Raw genomic sequence first — 19373 nt, forward strand, 5'->3', positions numbered from 1 at the left:
AGAACAATCCCTATCTATCTTGTGATGGTTTAATATAGCATAAGACTCAAACAGAGAGTTGCCAATTCTTGAAGGGGTGATTGACAAAAATGCGAGAACACATGGAAACGAGTAACTTGTTTTGTTTCATAGTAACTTATTCACTTAGCAAGCAGACTTCTCAAGATCTTTATTTGCAAGGAATTTCTGTTCACTGCCGACAGTGTAAGGGGTGTGAAGTACCAGCAGCAAAACATACAGATCCTGATACTTTTACTCATGTTGAAGTCAATGGGGCTATGCCAGGAGTAAGGTGATATTCGATTTCAGCAAGGATATCAGAATCTGGCCTATATTGTTTGAGCCTGAGGAAAGATTGTGGATAATTTTTCATGACATTTCTCACAACTTCTTCTGAAAATTGATGTTGCTTATATTTGTACACACTGAAATTTTGCATTTTTTGGTGAAATGTTATGCTAATGGTAACTTGGCTGCAAAACCGTGCATGTTTTCAAAGTAAAAATAATTTTCCTTGCAAATGGCTTATTTTTGCTTGAGAAACGTGTTAGACACTTTAATGGAAACGAACCAGTTGTGGATTGTCCAAAGATACGCAAAGGCTAAAATTTTGAGCATTTTGAATTTTGTGGTAACTACATCTCACACCTCAGATACATTATTTCCTTCCTGGTGGGCCACATTTAGTCTTCATTTATACCTGGGCAATCCCACCAAAGTTGAGTCATTGTTTGGTTGTAACAGGAGGCAAAAGTTGGCATTATTTCATTTCGTTTTGCATTGCATTCAGATCTTTCAGTTTATTCATAAGAAAAGAATGATCAACAGCTTTAGTCTTACAATAGTTATTAGTACTGAATCTTGCTTCTTTTTGGTTTTGCTAACCACAGTGGTCAACATCCAGCTTATGTACCATTTGTGCTAGTAGTGGGAATGTCTTCTATTTTAATTTGTCTAAAGTAATACTATAAATCTAATTTATCTGTTAAAATTGTGTCTGGCAGGTCCTTGCCTGGTCGTTCCTCCGCTTGTCTCTTATGCTTTTTTAATTTCATTATGTCTTACAAATATTGAAAGTACTATTCAAGGAACATACATCCTTATAATGGATAAGAAGGTCAAAACTCCCCTTTTCTTGGGGGTGAACTCAGCCAATTTCATTTTTCTGCAAATTTTCACTAAAAGGAGTCTCTTTTGCTGCTGGTCCTTGTCCTGTCCAGAATGAAAATACCACAAAAACGGTCCAAGACACTGAGACTTATGGAAGTGATCTTTAAGTTCTGACTTATTCTTATAGCTATCCTAGTATGTTGTTCATAAAATATGGGCAGCCAGAATTATTTTTAGTGATAGGTGAACATATTTTGCCTGAATGCAGGTAGGCCTCATAGTTTCCAAATTGGGCCACATATTTGAGGTTTTCTGGATTCCTTACATTTTCCTAAACTTGACCAAGTGTGCACCTAATTCTTGGATGAAAGTTTGTGCTTTGAACCAGGAAGTAAAACACAAGTCCCCCCCCTGGAGTGAAATGACAGTTTGTCCTTCTTTTTGAGATAAAAGTTATCTGAGAACTGTTTGCTCATAAGAGTTCTAGTCTACATAAGTTCTCAACTTGGATGACAAAAATTGTACTGAAGGTATCTGGAAGGAAAGAGAAAAACAAAGAGGAAGACAGCAAAAAAAACCTTTGATAACACACACAGACACACACTCACAGGCTGTGCAAAAGGCAGAGGGAAGAAAAGGAGAAGAAACAGCCTTTATTAAACACAGGTGTTGTGGATGTGGACCAGAAAGGAGGACATTATTAAACACAGGGGTAGTTAAAAAAGTTGCAAGGCTATGAAAAAAATCCTTTCCAATTAAAATAAAAAGGATTCTAGGAGTTCTGAAACAGAGCTGGGGGTGGCAGTGCCAGAATCTTTCATTTTTAAAAACTTTTTAAAAAGGCATGTAATGTAATGTTGCATTAGGCACCCCTTGTTCCACCATTATATAGGACAGTCACATAAAACAAGGCTATAGTGTCCTGCCATTCTCTGTGCTGCACTTGCTGCAGAGTCCTGCCTTAATATCTACAGAACCCTGTTATCATGGTTAATGATCATCTGATGCTTTGAAGTTGAACAGCAGCATATAATTGGTTATTATTACAAGTGTCCAACTCTAAAAATCTTTAGAAAGGATCATGTGGCTCCCATTTGTGGGTGGCTATGTATTAATGCCATCTCTTGTACTATTTCTGCCAACTGATGCCCTGGAAAGTAAGAGAGTTGCAACTAATGAGTTAGCAATTTGCTTGGCTAATAAGAGAGTACACTTAAGCGATTTCTATGTTTTGGGTGGAGGTTCCACTACACATTTGCAGTGCCACCTATTTTCCCTGTTGTTTGTTGCTGTGCAGTGGGAAGAAGGGGTTCGCTTAATGACACCCACTCGTGCCATCATTGCTTTTGGGGGCTCTAAAAAGGGTTTGTGCTGCTGTTGTGATGTTTGGTGTGTCATCCTCACCTGGGACAATGGGTGTCAAAGGTTGTAAAAATGTAATGGCTCTTCCCATTGACACAATGAGTCCCAAATTAGGGCCAGACTAGTAAAGAAATGTCAGGTGGTGCTGTGCGTTCCCACCACATCATCTGTGTGATGTATGGCAATAAAGTTGATTCTTGATGTGACCTCTGCGCATATTTTGTTACCCACTGTTCAATGCGTGATACATACACCTCTCTGTGTCCAATTCACAGAGGATGTGATTCTGTTATGGCCCCCAGCTACAGAAACTGGCTCGGTAGTTCAAGCTATAGAGACTCAAGCTTTTAACTCTGGAGGTCCCCAGAGTTCAGCATTTGGTGTCAGCCAAGATTGGCGGGCATCACAATATCACAAACAGGGATAGAAACACTCACCATCTAAACACATCATCCCTGTGATGCCATTCAATAAGTGTTCAGCCCAGCATGGACCTCTGATGATGATAAAAATGCTGGTGACACTGCAGATGATAGTGGTGATATTTCTGAAACTGTCAGTTTATAACCCCAATTGCTGTCAGCATGGCACCACAGTAACTTCAGCACTCAGCAAGGCACAAGTCGTTGGTTTTCTTTTCTGCCTGTCAGGGCTGATTTTGTTCACTCTACAAAAAGTTTGGTTTCTAGAAGACATTGAGACTTTTGCTGTGATGGCTGAAGAGACTGCTTTATAAGGACCCATTATTAACTTAGGTTGATTTGATCACATCATCCATTGGCTCCTAAAGCCACCTCAGTTTCGAGGGATAAAGATATGTTGCAACATTTTAGCAGAATTATACTGATTCTTAGAACAACATTTTATGGAAGAGATTCTTGAAGGCTGGACAATAATGTTTTTCTATCCTCCGTGAAGACACAAGTGCAGCTCTGTAATTTCTCATATCAAGATCTTTGCTCTTGAAATTCACATGAGAGTTACTTGGAAATGGGACTGTGAGATGGAATAGGCCAAGGAGGAGGTATTTGGCTTGGGGGGAAAATGGCTACTCTCAAAGTTTAGTAATGCTAGTTGCTGGTACCTAGCCATATAGTTGACCAGGATGTTTCACTTTGCACAGTTGGACAGTAGCACACCATTTCATGGTGAATTAGCTGTGCTAAATATTGATATTATAGAGCAAGACAAATAATAGTAATAGTACCAATGAACAAAATTCATGCAGCCTTTCAGTAAAGGTAGAAGAACTTTCAGAGAATCCATCCAGTGCCTGTCTGCATGTTGTTATGTCTTCCAGTAAATGGTACTTCTTAATACTTCAAATACTGTATCTGGAAGTGGTATTTCCTCTGTAGCCTGTAACAACTAGTCCCTTGGCTCTCCCTCATCCAGTTGCTGCCTGAATGGGTATGTTGTGCAAAATCAGATTGATTTGGCATACAGCTGGGTACTCTCCTCTAGTCTTAAAGAAAGCCAAGTGCCTCATTAAATATTTTGCCAGTTCTTTTTTTGAAACAGCACTTAACTGCATGGTTACTACAGCCATTACAGTCCCTGTAAGTGCTGCAATAAATTCCCTGTCACCTGAATGGGAATGTTTACATACTAGAACAAAATATAAGTTTTCTATTACTGCTCTTTGAAAACAGTTACACTTACAGAATAAGGAGCTTTGATTTTGAAAAAAAGACAGTTGATATATATCTTTCAAAGTGATGCAGGAGGTCAGGCTATTGCAAGGACAAGTTAATATTGATGGTAGCCTTCCTGAATAAAAGGGCACTTTTTCTTGCTGGTTTAAAGTAAACGTTGATGTTAACTTCTGTATCTGAGTACTTTTCAACATGACAGAGCAAGGCAAACTTATCTTTTCTATGGCAATCTCTGTAGTAAGTATGCAGTGTTGTTGTAGCTGTGTTGGTCCCGGGATAGTAAAGAGACCAGGTGAGTGAGGTATTATCTTTTATTGGACCAACTTCTGTTGGTGAGAGAGAGACAAGCTTTTGAGCTTACACAGAGCTCATCTTCAGGAAGCTTGACTCTCTCACCAGCAGAAGTTGGTCCAATAAAAGATACTTCCTCACCCACCTTGTCTGTCTGTAGCAAGTAGTCAGTTAAATGTGTGGGGCCAGATTTTGCCCCCTGCTGATACCCTTTTGCTATTCTGTAGCATAAATAAATGTAAAAGGGCAGGAGCAGCTTGTTGGGTAAAAGTACATAGGCATGAATCTTGAGAGGCACAACATGAAATCTAGCCCCCAGATGAGAGATCACAAAACAAAATCTAATACATTCAGACCATGGTGTTTCTGTAATGGAGAATATGCATGGTGTTCATGGATTCTGCAACAAAAATGTTGACTCTTTTTATATACAAACTTACAGTGACACTGGAACTGTGTTGCATGGAGAGAGTGGTCTTTTGGACAGATGGGTACCAAGCCAGTTAGAGCTTTGTAGGTCAAAACTAACACCTTAAATACCAGAACCATGAGGCAACCAGTGTTTGTTCATGGAAACTAGTGTTGTATGCTCGAGGCGAGATAATGCACTTAACAAGTGGGCTGTGTGACATTCTGTAACAGCTTTAGTTTCCTAACAGATTTAAGGTGCAACATGGCAGTTATCTAACCTAATGGTGACAAAGGCCTGGTGCTAGTTGAGGTCTGCCTCTGAGAGAGACACTCCTAAGCTCCTGGCAAGACATAGATTTTAAAAAGCCCTCCTGATCATTGCTGCTACCTGATAATCTAGAAGCAGCTGAGAATCCACCCAGTTTCCTAGTCTTTGTATACACACCAAAAATGGTGGGCACGTACCCTGCCTAAGAGGGGCCGGTGTAACCTTTGCTGTATCTTGCAGGTTTTTTCCCAACTCACCAGCATCATTACCAGCTTGTTCAGAATGATCAAGCAAAATACAGTTTGGGATTGTCAGGGGTATACAGAGATGAGTAAGAAGTTCAGAGAGGCAATTAATTAATTAGGGACTTCTAAAAGGCCCATCATGATAGCATTAGAGTTCCTTACTTTGCATAGGGATTGCAAATCGGTGGGTCTATGGCTTGAAGAGATTAACAATATCAAAGGAACCTTCATTTTCATTTCATTTCAAGGTCTATTTTTCATCATCTTGTAAAGAAAACTTTAATATAAACATTTTAAATAAAGCTTTTTGCAAGGCTTTTGAGATCTCATTTTGTAGTTGTGCCATTGAAAACGAATGCTTTGTCTTTTTTTTTAAGATTTAAAGGCCTATTTTTGCAGACCGCTTGTTGGACCTCCCTGAAGGCACCCCTCTTCATGTTGCCAAAGTTAGGTCGGTGGCTGCAAAAACCCAGCAGCCAACATTCTAGCTAGCATGTTTTGACAGAGATGCATAGTTCAGTGCTCATTAGTGTGTCATGATGTGGCCTGATCATGCAGCCGTTTTCGGAATTCTAAAAGGGCTTCAAAAGCAAATTAAAAACAGTATTTTGAAATCAGAATTCATTGCCTCCCAGAATCCAGATTAAACATATGTGAGAAGCAGCCTGATTCATCACTCTTTACACAAAGGAGTTACCCGGGGTTTGAAACTTTTGAACCCTCCACTTAAATTAGGGGTGGGCAAACTTCGGCCCACAGGCTGGATCTGGCCCCTCTGGGCTTTGGATCCAGCCCATGGGATTGCCCCCCGTGGTGCCACAGGCCCTGCGCCACTCTCAAAAGTGGCTGGCACCACATCCTTGGGGCCCCGGGGGAGTGGGGAGGAGGCAGAGGGCTCCATGCGTTGCCCTTGCCTCCAGGCACCACCCCCTGCAGCTCCCATTGGCCGGGAATGGGGAACCGCGGCCAATGGGCGCTTCGAGGGAGGTACCTGGAGGCGTGGGAAGAGCAGCATGCGGAGCCCTGTGCTCCCCCCACCCCCAGGGTCTGCGCAAGGACGTGATTCCGGCTGCTTCCCGGAGCAGCGCGGTGTGGGGCCAGGGCAGGCAGGCAGCGAGTCTGCCCTGGCCCTGTTGCACGCTGCTGCCACCCTGGAGCCACTTTAGGTAAGTGGTGCTGGGCCAGAGCCCGAACCCCTCCTGCACCCCGTCCCCCAACTCCCTGCCCTAAGCCCCCTGCCTGCATCTTGGACCCCTCCTGCACCCCAACTCCCTGCCCTGAGCTCCCTCTTGCAGTCTGCACCCCTCCTGCACCCCTGCCCTGACCCCCCCGTCCTGCACTCTGCACTCCAACCCCCTTCCCTGAGCCCCCTCATACACCCCATGCCCCTCCTCTGCCCCAACCCCTTGCCCTGAGCCCAATCTTGCCCATCAAATGTGCTCCCACACCCTGCACTCCCTCCCGCCCCCCTGCCCCGGCCCTACATACAATTTCCCCACCCAGATGTGGCCCTTGGCCCAAAAAGTTTGCCCACCCCTGACTTAAATACACTGGGACGAATTCATCCCTGCTGTAAATGCAATGAGATGAGAGAAGTTACACCACGGTTTAATTTGGTTTACTATTCACATTTTATCTTCTTCTAGCTTGCAATATGTACATTTGTCAATTGATACACTCTGAACTGTGGATATGTCTACACTTACGGTGGCATGTAGAGTACAGACACTGCACACTCAGCTAGCATGGGTATGAATAGTAGTGTAGATGGAGAGGCATGGCTTAGGTGAGGAGTGCCCTACATGGCTGATCCCTAGAGTATATATACTACATTGCTCTCGACATTCCTATATATATATATATATATATAATGTGTATATATATATATATATATATATATATATATATATATAAATATATAAAGGGAATGTAGAAAGCCGTGTGTGTGTGTGTGTATATATATATATATAAAAATATATATAAATATATATATATTGTAACAAAGGTCCTGCTCTACCTTGGTGGGTCTTGCACTTATTGGCGGATTTGCTCGCCTTGGAGCTTCATGGCAGCCCTCAGCTTGGCTGTTTTTCTGAATTCACAGTCCAGGTCGACGACTCCTGTGTCTGACCAGGAGTTGGGAGGATTTGGGGGGGAAACCGGGCCCGCCCTCTACTCCGGGTTCCAGCCCAGGGCCCTGTGGAATGCAGCTGTCTAGAGTGCCTCCTGGAACAGCTGTGTGACAGCTACAACTCCCTGAGCTACTTCCCCATGGCCTCCTCCCAACACCTTCTTTATCCTCACCATAGGACCTTCCTCCTGGTGTCTGATAATGCTTGTACACCTCAGTCTTCTAACGGTCCACATTCTCACTCTCAGCTCCTAATGCCTCTTGCTCCCAGCTCCTCACACGCACACCACAAACTGAAGTGAGCTCCTTTTTAAACCCAGGTGCCCTGATTAGCCTGCCTTAATTGATTCTAGCAGCTTCTTGATTGGCTGCAGGTGTTCTAATCAGCCTATCTGTCTTAATTGTCTCCAGAAGGTTCCTGATTGTTCTGGAACATTCCCTGTTACCTTACCCAGGGAAAAGGGACCTATTTAGCCTGGGGCTAATATATATGCCTTCTGTCACTCTCCTGTAGCCATCTGGTCTGACCCTGTCACATATTTCCCCCTCCCCCTCTGCTCAACACTACAGGGTTGGGCAACTTGGGAAATCAGGCAGTGTACTCGTGACAAGCCATCTGCATTGCCATGGTGGCTTCCAGCCCGGTGTTGTATGGTGAATTGGAAAGGTTGTAGGGACAGGAATCATCTGGTTACCCTTGCATTCTTCACTTTATTTCACTGCATCCACTGGAGGGGCACATGGTCGGTCACAAGGGTAAACCGTCGTCCCAGAAGGTGGTAACGTAGTGTTTCCATGGCCCATTTCACAGCTAGGCACTCTCTTTCAACCATGGCATACTTCTGCTCTCTCGGTAGGAGTTTTCTGCTGAGGTAGAGGATTGGGTGTTCTTCATCTCCAACCATCTGCGATCGGACAGCTCCTAATCCTACTTCAGATGCATCTGTTTGTAAAATGTCTGTAGATCCATGAATGCTTTTTCTGCGGTATCCGTCCACTTCACCATGTCTGGACCCCGGGCTTTTATCAGGTCTGTCAGGCGACTCCCTCCGGTAGCAAAATGGGGAATAAATCATCGGTAGTACCCCACCACACCCAGGAATGCCCAGACTTGCTTTTTTCGATTCGGCCAGGGCCAATTTTGGATAGTCTCTAGTTTGTTTAGTTGGGGCTTGACCATGCCCCTTCCTACAATGTAGCCAAGGTATTTAGCCTTAGCTAGCCCTATAACACACTTGGCTGGGTTGGCTGTGAGGCCAGCCTGTCTTAGCGTGTCCAGAACCGCTTCCACCTTTCCTAAGTGGGTTTCCCAGTCGGGAGTGTGAATAATCACATCATCCAGGTATGCCACTGCATAACTGGTATGGGGTCATAGGAGCTTGTCCATAAGACACTGGAAGGTGGTAAGTGCCCCATGCAGTCCAAAAGGAAGAACAGTATATTGAAACAGACCCTCTGGTGTAGAGAATGCTGTCTTTTCTTTCGCATCTTTGGCAAGGGGAATCTGTCAGTATCCCTTTGTTAAATCAAGGGTGGTCAAAAATCGGGCACTGCCCAGGCGGTCAACTAACTCATCGATACGGGGTATGGGGTATGCATCAAATTTGGATCTTTCATTCAGCCGGCGAAAGTCATTACAAAACCTAGTGGTGCCATCGGGTTTGGGCACCAACACAATCAGGCTTGACCACTGACTGTGGGACTCTTTGATGACTCCCAGCTCCAACATCCTTTTTACCTCTGCCTTGATCTCCTCCCTTTTTTGCTGCTGCGATCCGATAGGGCCTTAAAGTTACCTTTGCCCCAGGGTCTGTGATGATGTGGTGATACGCTTTAGTGGTCTGGCCTGGTTTAATTGAAAACACGTCCTTGTATCGGTTGATCATCTCAGTTACCTCCTTCTTCTGGTTTGGTGTCAGATCAGTGGATATCCTGATCTGCTCCTGCATGTTATTTCCCTGGATCGGGGTCTCTTGGGCCACTACACATGCCTCTCGTTATAAATATATGTGATAAATTTGTTCTTGTTTCCGGCGTCCTGACTGCCGCACCTTGTAGGTTACTTCCCCCATGGGTTCAACCACCTCATAGGGCCCCTGCCATTGGGCCAAAAGCTTGCTTTCTGCCGTGGGTACCAACACCATCACCCGATCCCCTGGTTGGAACTGTCGGACTTTTGCCTGGTGATTGTAATGGGTTCGCTGGGCCTCCTGCGCCTTTTCCAAATGTTCCCATACAATAGGGGTGACCCGGGCTATCCGTTCTCTCATCTGCAATATATGGTCAATTCTATTTCTCTCCTCATTGGGTTCCTCTTCCCAGATTTCTTTTGCAATATCTAGTATGCCACGGGGGTGGCGTCCGTGTAATAATTCAAAGGAAGAAAACCCAGTTGAGACCTGAGGTACCTCCCGGATTGCAAACATAAGGTAGGGTAGTAGGGTGTCCCAATCCTTCCTGTCTCGACTTACCACTTTCCTTATCATTGCCTTGAGGGTTCAGTTAAACCTTTCTACCAGCCCATCGGTCTGCGGATGATAGACTGAAGTTCTTAGGGTATGTATATGGAGCAGCGTACAGAGGTCCTTCATTAGCTTCGACATATATGGGGTACCTTGGTCTGTTAATATCTCCTTGGATAACCCCACTCAGGCAAGGATCCCTACCAACTCTTTAGCTATCGTTTTAGAGACCATGTTCCGCAGAGGGACGGCTTCTGGGTAGCAAGTAGCATAATCCAGAATGACAAGTATATATCGGTGGCCCCGGGCTGTCTTCTCCAGGGGTCCCACTAGATCCATGGCTGTTCGCTCGAAGGGGACCTCTATGATAGGAAAGGGTACTAACGGTGCCCTCAAGTGGGGATGGAGACTGTTCAGCTGACACTCCGGGCAGGACGCACAGTACCTCCGCACTTCTTCATGTACTCCGGGCCAGAAGAATCATCGCAGGACCCATGCCAGGGTCTTCTCTACTCCCAAATGCCCCCCAAAAAGATAACTATGGGCCAGACTTAATACAGCATTCTGGTGTTTTTGAGGTACTAGGATCTTCTGTACCTTCTGCCCCTGTACTGGTGCAACCCGGTATAAGAAATTTTTCTTCATTATAAAGTAGGGTCCTGGTCCCTGGGTTTTCCCTTCCACAGGGACCCCATCTATTTCGGTCACCTCCTTCCTAATGTTGTTGTACCTTGGGTCTTCAGCCTGGTCCTGTCCAAAATTTCCTCTCCCGGGGCTAATCTGCCCAAGATCTAGGGAGCCAGTCTCTGTTGCCTCTACTGGTTCAGAGGCGTTAGGGTGTGGGTCAGACTCAAGTGCTTCTCCCTCCTGGGTGGCCTCCTTTTCAGCTGCTCGGATCCGCCTACCTACGAGACCGACCCTCTGTCTTTGGGCCTGTATTCGGGTTCCCAAGGCCTTAACTGCCCTTCTTTCTCTTTTCATCTTTCTACGCTGTCTGGGAGCGGAGAACAAATCTGGGGATATTTCAGAGAAGGTTGGGGGTTGACAGTCTACTGTGTATGCCTCACTACTTTCAGGGCTTCCCCCTTTCTCCAATTCCCCTACCGGGAGTAAGTCTCCAAACCCTGGGAAGTCCCTCCCTATGAGCACTGGGTATGGGAGTTTAGGGACTACACCTGCTGCTACCTCAGTAGTGTTCCCCTGAATCTCGATTTTTACTGGGACGGTGGGGTAATAACCAACTGTCCCATGGTCGCATGTTATCCCCGTATGCTTAGCCCATAGCAGCTGACTATGCTTCACGAGATTCCCCAAGACAAGCGTGATAGCACTCCCCGAATCAACCAATGCTGTGGTCTCTACCCTATTTAGCTTCACTGGTCTAGTGTACATATGTGAGGCTAGTGAGACCCCCACAAGGTGGATTAGGGAGCATGGGTTACAACCCAGGTTACACTGCATAGGCTCCTTGGCATTGGGTCACTGTGCAGCTGTGTGTCCCCACTCCCCACAGGTGTAACATCTGTATGGAGCCCCCGTCTCTTGGTTTGGGTAGTCTAACATCACGATCCTCTTTCCCCTCAGTGCTCAGACTCTTTGTGTCTTCTGGGTGGGCCTTCAGTCCCTCTTTTTTCCCCCTGGGTTCTCCTGGTGGCCCAGTCACCCGAGCTCTAGGGCTTGGTGCTGCTAGTTTAACCCGGGGTGCTTTTTCCTTAACTGGTCGGGTCAGCTCCCTCGCCGTCCTTCGCCTTTCTACCAGCGCAACAACCTCGTTGTAGGTGGAGGGTTCGTTCTGGCTCACCCAGGCGCGAAGGTCTGGCAGTAGTGCTCTCATGTACCGGTCGATGACCAGAACCACTAGAATCTCCTCCGACACTCACTTCGTAACCACTTTCGTGCGAGATGCATGAGGTCATATAATTGGGACCGCGAGGTTTTGTTTTCCTGGTACTTCCAGTCATGATATCGCTGGGCCCACACTGTAGTCGTTACCCCAGATCTGGCCAGGATCTCTGCTTTCAGCTGGGGGTAGTCTGCTGCAGCGTCTTTAGGCAAATCATAGTAGGCCTTCTGAGCCTCCCCACACAGGAATGGAGCAAGGATGCCAGACCACTGTTCTTGGGGCCAAGCCTCCTGCAGGGCTGTCCTCTCAAAGGCCAGGAGGTATGCCTCTACATCATCCTCCCGCATCATTTTCTGCAGCCAATTGCTGGCCCGCATGATCTGCGTCCCATCATGGCTGCAGTTCAGCTCCGTAAGGGCCTTTACCTGATTTACCAGTTCCCGCAACATAGCCCGGTCTTGAGCAACCTGGTCCATCAGCAGGTGATTAGTCTCTTGCTGCAGCTGCACTGCCTCCTGTTGGGCGGCTGCCTGGACATGAGTAGCCTCCTGCTGGGCAGCCGTGGCTTGTATCAGTGCCCACAGTACCTCCTCCATTGTGGTGAAAAACAATAAAAATGAACCCTCTTCCCTTTTTTTTTCCCCTTCCAAACACCCTCCTTCTTCCGCTGCGCTGTGGACACCAGATCCCACTTCCGACACCAGTTGTGACAAAGTTCCTGCTCTACCTTGGTGGGTCTTGTGCTCATTCATAGAATCATAGAATATCAGGGTTGGAAGGGACCCCAGAAGGTCATCTAGTCCAACCCCCTGCTCAAAGCAGGACCAATTCCCAGTTAAATCCCGTTAAATCCAGTTAAAGTCCCATTGGCGGACTTGCTTACCTTGGAGCTTCATGGCAGCCCTCAGCTTGGCCGTTTTTCTGAATTCACAGTCCAGGTCGACAACTCCTGTGTCTGATCAGGAGTTGGGAGGATTTGGGGGGAACCCGGGCCTGCCCTCTACTCCGGGTTCCAGCCCAGGGCCCTGTGGAATGCAGCTGTTTAGAGTGCCTCCTGGAACAGCTGTGCAACAGCTACTTCCCCATGGCCTTTTCTCAACACCTTCTTTATCCTCACCCTAGGACCTTCCTCCTGGTGTCTGATAATGCTTGTACACCTCAGTCCTCTAACGGTTCACGTTCTCACTCTCAGCCCCTAATGCCTCTTGCTCCCAGCTCCTCACACGCACACCACAAACTGAAGTGAGCTCCTTTTTAAACCCAGGTGCCCTGATTAGCCTGCCTTAATTGATTCTAGCAGCTTCTTGATTGGCTGCAGGTGTTCTAATCAGCCTGTCTGTCTTAATTGTCTCCAGAAGGTTCCTGATTGTTCTGGAACGTTCCCTGTTACCTTACCCAGGGAAAAGGGACCTCCTTAAGCTGGGGCTAATATATCTGCCTTCTATCACTCTCCTGTAGCCATCTGGCCTGACCCTGTCATAATAAAGATCTATAAATACACACACACACACTCTTACCCCTCATTCACTATAATGGAACTTAAACTAATTGATTATTCCATGTTGTCCACTGAAGACAAAGGACATTATGATGTTTAAGATTAAACAAAATTGTCATTGTAAATCTCTACAGATTACAGTAAAATGTCAAGAGAACAGCCAGATTTCATTTGCAGTTTATGGAGAAGATATTAGGATGTCAGTATTAAACAAAACATTTGTCGCTATGTATCTGCAGAAACAACACTGGAATGCAGCTACATGAAAGCATGTCAAATCAAGCCTTTGAAGTTATGTGGGATGTAAACATGGAGGCAAATGAGCTACAGTAAATGCATATCTATGCAGAAGACTGATGAAATAATGACGTTAAACTCTATCAATATGAGCATGTTCCACCTTTAAGGGTTGAATATGTTAGGTAAATGTGCATAACTATTGTGTGCAATATTTGAATCCTGTTACTGCAATTGATTTATAATGAACCACTCAAGATAAAAAGCTATTCAGTAATGGTCTGTTTGGTCAGAGAACCTTGCACCACCATCAAAACCCTCAGTAGGTGCGTTGGCTGCTCAGCACCTCTGACAACCAGACTACTTCCATGCTGCTGACCCTGGAGCTAAAGCAATGGGAGTTCTAGACAATAGAGGTTGCAGGAGAAACTCAGTATCATGTGGGGTTCGACCTGGCAGTACATGCTGTAGCACCTTTATCCAAGCTCTACTGTAACTTCAGCTCAGGACTTTCTTGCTTTTATGGGATAACAGCACATATTTTGAGAGAACGTTTTGGATTTTAATAATCATGCTTATATATCTATTACACAGTACAGGCCCACCTTAGTCTCCAGTTAGTTTTCAGTGCACAGAGAAAGCAGCATATGGCATGTAATGTTCAAATACTGTGGTTCAAACTGTAATCCCATTGATGTGTGCATAACTCCCACTGATGTCCATGGAGTTACTTGTGTGTATCTGAAAGCAGAATTTGGTCCTAGATTCATAAATATTCATAATATCAGTGGAATACTATAATTAGAGGAGCTCCTGCACTTAATACAGGCGTAGGACTTGATAACATATGACATTCATTCAAGCCTCAACCTGCCTCTGATGGATTTCTGTTGGGCTGGAATAAACCTTCACCTTTTCTTGATACCAGAAACAACTGTGCTCACTCTGCTGTCTAGACACTGGCTCTGAAGTGGGAAGGGATTCTGGGAACAATACTCTCTTTTGGTTTTGGTTTTTAAATCCTGGAGGTTATTTTAAACTTACACTGTATGTGCTTGAATTTAAACTAAATAATATAAATTGGAATTGGATTGTCTTTCAGTATTAGCCTTTTGTTTGTAATACTGGGCATTCTGCTATGAAGTCGTAAAGAGAGAAGAATCTTGTACATTGTCTTTGGCTTTGTGAGAACATTTCTTGGTTTCAGTCCATGTCAGTTGTCACCCCCCAGAGTTTTCCTCTAAGATTTGGCTTTGAACAAATTCAATTTCAAAGGAAAATGGAACCAACATAAACCAAATTTCACTTGCTTTTGTGTTGGAGCCATGCATTTTATACACTTTTAAACAGTATTCTAAATGAACCCTAGGTATCCTTGAAACTGGGTAGATTCACAAGAAAGTTCATGAACCTTAGTGAACTGTTTGAACATAGTCTGATTGTTTCTTTTTTTCCTGAAAGCCAGAATTGGCCAAGTTTCTTGAGTTTTCACTGCAAACATTTCATGCAGTGCCTTTATGATCTTTCATTTTTTCTCACAAAGAAGTGTCCAAATCAAACAAGTATATTGTTATATACAATGTCATATAGGCTCATTCAACGTAAATTAAAGATATAGTATTTAACCTTTATAAAAAGCAGAAAAGCACCTGGAATATTGTGTTCAGTTCTCGGTACTTAATTACCAGAATGATATTGATGAGCTGGGAGGAGTTTGGAGAAAAACAATGGGATGGAGGAATTGATTTATGAGGAAAGATGGAAAGAGATTGGGAACTAAAGAGGCTGAGAGTGGAGATGTGAGCCTACAAATATCTGAAGGGTGTAAACACCAAGGAGGAGAGGAAAAATTCTGTGTGATATATGGGGGTATAATTAGTAGTAATGGATTACTACTTTTGAACATTTTGAACATTTTGAACTGACACCATGAAAATCTTCCTGCCCTTAATATGCATTAGGCTGTGGAAAAGTCTCTCAAGGGAAGTGTTGGAAGCCCCATTAAAACTAAACCAGACAAAACTCCACACCGTCAGGGAGATGGACTGGATGATCTGATTGATCTTTTATTTTCCTTCGCGTTCCTGTGAGGAAGCTGAGAAAATAAAAACAATGATTGCTAAAAGATTTTATAGGGGATGAACTTAGAATGTCTTATGAGCAAAAACCATTGGCAAGTTTGTGAGATTCCCTTTAGGTTCCTTCTGACTTAATTCCTCTTCTTAAATTTTAAAATAATCACTTTTGTGCTTTCTCTTATGCTGCCCCTCGTGCTGGGGAAAAGCTCCCTGTAAACAGCCACATAACTAACTCATTAACCTCCCACAAAACCCTCCTTATAACTCTCCGTTGCTGTGATGCCTACAGCACCATTGACAATGGGTAGACTGCTGCTGTGCTGAGACCACTGCCTGTTATATGGACCATGGTACTTTCCCATCTATCTGTTGTCTCTTGTCTTAGATTGTATTGTATCATACTGTAGATTTGGGGCAGGGACTCCTTTTGTCCTGTGTTTGTACAGTACCTAGCACAATGGGCTCCAAGTTCATGACTGGGGCTCCCAGGCACTACAATAATACAAATAACAATAATAAACTCCCTCTATGTCCCTGCAAAGTGTATTTTTCAAACAATTATTCATAAGTTTTATTGCTGTTTTCAAAGAACAGCTTAAACATTCTGCCTGAAACCGAGGTAGTTCTTCATAAAATCTACATGCATTTGGATAGAGAGGTTTCCTAACAACAAGTGAAATGCAGCTTTGTTAGGATGTGAGGAAAGTTTGAAAAGAAGCTTTTACTGATGCCTTTTTACGGATCACTTCCATTCTCCTCCTCAAAACTTTTAAAATGCCATTGAATAGCTCTACTTTTGCTGAGAAGGGGAGATGTTGCATTTGTGAGTCTTTTAACTGTATATACCATACTGATCTGCAGAGACAAAGTCGTAGCAGCAAAATTTTACAAGCCTTGTAAAATAACAAAATTCCATGAAAAGCTTTTCCAGTCCATGGTTCCTCATCGAACATCTCTGCAGCTTTGGAATATGTAAGAACAGAAGCAAGGCCATGGAAACAAAGTAACCAATCAGTTGTGAGGCTATGAAAGCAGAATACATCTCTGCTGTATGCGTAGGGAAGGAAATGTCACATCACTATGCCAGGTTAGCATAGAAAGCAGATCATCGATTAGACCATCCTACTACAGAAAGTGTCCACTTGTGGCAAGTTGGTAAATACTTTGGCGATTTGTGGAAATGGGAAACAAGAACAGTTCAACATCTTAGCATGAAATGAACTATGAGGATCTGTCTAACTCGCATTCCTTTTCCTCTTCAAAAGAATTTACAGTTCAAGCAGGAATAAGATGCAACATCTGATTTGTTTTTAAAAACAAAATTAGATAGAGCTGTTTCTAATAGTTCAATGGATTTTCATTTAATTGTTCAGGTAGAAATGAATTACCTTTAACAAAAAGCCATATGAATTTAATGGAAGTGTAATATTCCAGATGTACAATGTTGTGGGTGTGCTTTTATGCAGAGGTCATGTAACCTTAATTATGTTGGAAGTCTCTGTAGATTTTTTTTAAAGTAGCTGCAAATCCTCAATGCAGAATATAAAGCAACACATTTCCTATTAGGGAAACATCTTGTTAATTTGTTAAACAAGTCGCACCTGATTGCAAGTTACACCTCATTGGTATGCTGTTAAAACTGACCCCTTCACATGTAGTTAGACATTATATCAAATGACTTGCCAGCATAGATTTTTTCTTCCTTGGATCTTGGAAGACAATAGGTTATACGTACCCAGGAACAACAGCATTTGAATGACAATTATTTTCAACTTTGGTTTTTGACAGGGACTCTTAAGATTTTTGCCTGGGAATAATTATTTATTAAGTTGGAGTTAAGGTTATAAACATTTATCAACTATTTAAGGGAAAAATCCTTGCTAGAACCCCAGTTTTAAAATAACCCAAGCCAATAAATACTAACCTGGTAATTCAAAGCAAACAAAAAATCCTCCAACATTTTAAAGCTAGCACAGTTAAAATCATATATATATGCATATAACCTTAACTGTGCCCCTGTCTCTGCCAACTTCCATTGCATGTGTGTGCCACACTGTGGGTGTGTATGATCAAGGCATTTTGCTGAAGGAGATTTAATGAGGAGTTAAATTCTCAAAAGACAGCTGCAGACACAATTCCACTAAATCCAGTTTATTTGCATATTTTTTCGAGTCGAGGAAGTGTGGAATCTTTGTCTTAATTTTGGACATATATTTCAATGATCTGGCAGAGGATCACACTTACAATCTGCATCTCTAATGCATAAGTTATCTAAAAGTAGGCTCCTGAGTCTGTACTTAGGCACCTAAATAAGTGGCCTGATTATGAAAAAAACTGAGCGCTCGACATCTCCCAGTGACCTAAGAGAGGGTTGTTGGGTGCTCAGTACTTTTCAAAATCAGGTCACTTATTTGGGCACCTAAATTTAGACTCCTACTTTAACCTTAGGGAATTGTGCCCCACTTAAACTGCATTTCCTGTTTCCTCTCTGTTACACAAAGTTTTCTCCCCACATGAACTTACAGATTACTGTGAGGGAAAAGATCCCTGTTGTACAGAATGAGAGTTTTAAAAGCACACAGGAAATAAAGAAACAGAAGCTGCAAACTCATGATGCTTCTTCCAGTGTAAAGCTAATCTACTTCATCAGACCATGACTGAAAACAATGGAGACAATTGCTGAGTGATTTATAAAATAATAATGAGGGGCATATTTAGGGTATGAAATGAATTGTTTTGGGATGTCAGACTATTTTTCATTGAACTGAGTTGATTAGCACATTATCCATTGAATCATAGTCTCCAAAAAGAGCACTGAGGTTTCATTATCTTGCTTGGGTACTTTGCTTGCATATCATTGTTTTATGTGTTGATTTCACAGAATGAGATATCAACATTTTTGATCTAATCCAAAGATATGAAAAATGTAAAATGGCAATTTCGCGACACTGACAAAAATATGAAGGAAAAAAACATTTAGAAAACTGCTAAAATATTGCATCCAGAGTAGCATTCCAGTGCACAAGATATACCAGTTCATGATGGTATCATTATTGTTCACCATGCTTTGGGCTCCTCTGGGCTCTCATGCACTTCTGTCCAGTCAGGATGAAACTAATCTAATAGTGTAAGGTCTACAGATGGGAACCAGCTCAGGAGAAACATACAGGTGGGCAAAAGGACTCCGTATCTCTTGCACGTGACTGAGCTGGTTTCTATGCCATCTCTGCACAAGCCAGAGTGGTAGCGGTTGGGGGGAATGGGTGTGAACTGTAGGTCAGTAGGGGCTGAGTTAAAGCACAGGCACTGCAGGCCCATGCTTAGGGCTCCAGGTCCTGGAATCATGTGATTACCTCAGCTTTCATTAGGGATAAAAAATATCTTTCCAGCCGTCATGGTTATGAAGGAAAGCTTGAAAATGGAACGGAGTGCAAACCAATGCAATGACATCTTCTTGAGTCTACAGACAACCTGAAACAGAATATCTCTGAAATGTGTGAACCTCAATGAGGTAATAATTGTAAGGCTTTGGGGAGCCCCATCCACTCTTACAGAAGACTGTGTGTGGCCGGAGGATGAGAATGCAGAAGGCCTGGTCCACCCACCAAACGGACAGACCCATGCTGCTGAGCTAAGCACTGGCAGGCCCCCCTGCTACTGCTGTCTCTCTTTCTCTCAGGAGGGAAGAGGGGAACCATGCTGCTCCTGAGGGGATGGAGGTCCCTGCTGCCACTATTGGGGGAGGGGGCTCTGAGAGAGGAGAGGGGACCCCCAATCATTAT

Source organism: Lepidochelys kempii, chromosome 4 (assembly GCF_965140285.1).
Source record: "Lepidochelys kempii isolate rLepKem1 chromosome 4, rLepKem1.hap1, whole genome shotgun sequence".
Taxonomy (NCBI): Eukaryota; Metazoa; Chordata; order Testudines; family Cheloniidae; genus Lepidochelys; species Lepidochelys kempii.